Genomic DNA, 3,046 nt, shown 5'->3' with positions numbered 1-3,046 from the left:
AAAGCTGAATTTCAGATCCCCAAAAGTCAGAGAGAAAATACCTTTAGTAACTAGAAAGAAACAATTCATATATTGTGAAGCCACAGAATCACACAAGATTTAGCTGCTTCCATGTCAATGACTGGAGGGTTTGAGATATCATATTCTGGAAGGAAAAGGAATTGTGACTACTATCAAGAATAACCAACCTAACAAAACTAAGTGCAATCCTTTGGAGAAAAAGTAAATATTTAATGAAATGGAAGATTTTCATGATGAAAAAATGCAGAACTGAATATAAACTGCAAATTCAAACAAAATTCAAAAGAAGCCTAAGAAAGTAAACAGGAAAGGGAAATATATGGAACTTAATATTGTTAAACTATTATTACTACTTGGAAAGGTATTAATTGGAACTTATAAGAACTTCCTTGTTATTAGGGCAGTTAGAAGGAGTGTATACACAAACACCAGAGAGAGAGAGAGAGAGAGAGAGAGAGAAACAGAAGGATGGAGGGAAGTGCACAGTTTATAATTAAAACTGGAAATGGAAATGGGATATACTCTTTTTTTTTAAATATGGAATGCTTCACGAATTTGCTTGTCATCCTTGCACAGGGGCCATGCTAATCTTCTCTGCATCATTCCAATTTTAGTATATGTGCTGCCAAAGTGAGCATGGGATATACTCTTAAAACAGAAGCAGATAATGAAATGGATTAAAACTCAGAATTAAAAAACGTTTACAAGAGACTCAGTTAAAGCAGAGATATGCATAGATTTAAACTAAAGGGCTAGAGCAGAATTCATTATACTTTAACTGAAATAAAAATTCAAGGGAAGCAATCTTGATCTCAGACAAAGCAAAAGCAGACCTAATTAAAAAAGACAATCAAAGAAACTACCTTTTTTCCCCCTAAATCGTACTGCAGAGATGAAGAAATTTTTTTTATTCTTATTTATTTATTTTGAATTCCACAACCTTTCCCCAAATCTTGCTTCCCCCCCCAACAGAAAGCAGTTCTAATCTTTACATTGTTTCCATGGTATATATTGATCCAAGTTGAATGTGACTCCACAATTCTTTATACAATGCTAAAATATTCTTAAGAGCAAACATAACACCCCTCCCCTACAAAAATATAGAACCTCACGAGAAATAAAGTAAAAGAAAGAGAAGAAAATGTGTTTCAGTCTGTGTTCTGATACCATCAGCTCTGCCTCTGGTGGATCACATTCTTCACCATAAGTCCATCACAGAAGTCACCTCCATACTTTTCCACAGTTGCTGCTGCTGACTCTAACTCCCTCCATCCATTCCTCCCCACTACCATATACTATATTCTCTTTCTCCCTTCACCTTGTCCTTCTTCAAAAATGTGCTGAATGGCAGCTGAGTGGCGCAGTGGCCAAAGCACCAGCACTGGGGCCAAGAGGCCTCCAAGCCCACATACCACCCCAGAGACCCAACAAGAACCTGGCCCTGAGGTCCCAGACAAGCCACCCAATCCCAGTACTTTGCTAAAAGTAAAAAAAAAAGGATAATGCATTATATCTGACTATTATCTCCCATGATCTACCCTCTCCTCCATCACCCACATTTCCCGTCTTCCCTGTCTTCCTCCTCTCATCCTCACTCCAGATGTCTATACCCTATTGAGTGTGTATGCTGTTTCCTCTCTGAGCCATTTCTGATAAGAGTGAAGGTTCCCCTCATTCCCCCTCACCTTCCCTCATTCCAAGGATGAAGAAACATTTTAAATTTTTGCAGCAAATTTCTCTAATAAAGAACTCATTCTCAAATATACAGGCATTTCACTCAAATTGATAAGAATAGCTGTCCCTCCCCAATTAATGGTCAAGGTAAGCCAGTCTTAAAAAGAACAAATCAAATTATTTATAAACATATGAAGAATATTTTAAATCACTATTAATTAGAGCATTGCAAATTAAACAACTCTGCTACTACCTCACACCTATCAGAAATGACAATCCAAGAAGGGATGAAGAAAAATAGATTTAATTATTAATAAAGTTTATTGTGAACTGTTCTGTTGATTCAGGGGGAAACAATTTAGAACTATGACAAATAGGCTATAAAGCTCTGCATACCTTTTGACCAAATAATACACCAATAGCTCTGTATCCTAAAGAAATGGAACATAAAGAAAAAGGAACACACACACACACACACACACACACACACACAAACACACACACTAAGCTCTTTTTTGGTAGCAAAGAATTGAACACAGAAGGAATGCTCATCGATTAAGAAAAGGTTGAACTAGTTTTGTAATATGGAATACAATAGTACTCTAAGACATAATGAAGGGGATAGTTTCAGAAAAGAAACACAACATGACAAAACCTACACAAACTTATACAAAAAGAAGTGAGAAGAGCCAGGAGATTATTGTGTATAATAAGAGCAAGATTATTAGTGAAAGATGTAACTACTCTGATCAGTATAATGAACCAAGAAAATTCCAAAGGACTCATGATAAAAAATACTGTTGTCCACTTCTGGAGAAAGCATTGATGAACTCCGAGTACAAATTGAAGAATACTTTTCTCACTTTCTCATTTTTTTCTCTTAAAAAAATGACTAAATATGGAAATTTTTTGCAAGATTTCACATGTATAATTGTTATACTATTACTTGCCTTTTTAATAAGTTGAGAAGATGTGAGAGGGAAGGGGAAATATAGAATAAAATATTTAAAAAGAAAATAAAATTAAAGTGAATAAATTATATATTAAATAAAACAAAGTCATTTAAAATTCTACTTTTTTCCTATCTTCTTTCATTCCTTAAATTTCTGTAATTTTCATTAAGAGAAGATTTTTAGTGTTCTCAAGGTCAACTTTCAATTCTTCAGATTTCAATAGATCCACAATTTTATATTATATTTAATTTTATCTAGCATTTGATAGGAAGGGTGACATTTATTTTTTCCATTGCTTTGCACCAATTGGTGTGCAATCTTATTATTGTGTGACTTGGAGCTGAAGGTACTGTGACAAAAAAGCAGTATGAAACTATTAATTTGTGTTTCCCATCTTA

General features: G+C 34.4%; 1 non-coding gene across 1 annotated transcript; it reads right to left on the bottom strand.

The window, feature by feature from the left end:
- Window positions 1–552: 552 nt before the first annotated feature.
- LOC141519818 (U6 spliceosomal RNA) lies at window positions 553–659 on the bottom strand. The gene has a single exon (XR_012477453.1). It is a non-coding gene; the product is annotated as a U6 spliceosomal RNA (small nuclear RNA).
- Window positions 660–3,046: the final 2,387 nt, after the last annotated feature.

The sequence above is a fragment of the Macrotis lagotis genome, chromosome 3 (genome assembly GCF_037893015.1).
Source record: "Macrotis lagotis isolate mMagLag1 chromosome 3, bilby.v1.9.chrom.fasta, whole genome shotgun sequence".
Classification (NCBI taxonomy): Eukaryota; Metazoa; Chordata; class Mammalia; order Peramelemorphia; family Peramelidae; genus Macrotis; species Macrotis lagotis.
Note: the sequence above shows the minus strand (reverse complement) of the source record. Positions and strands in the feature narration are given on the sequence as shown.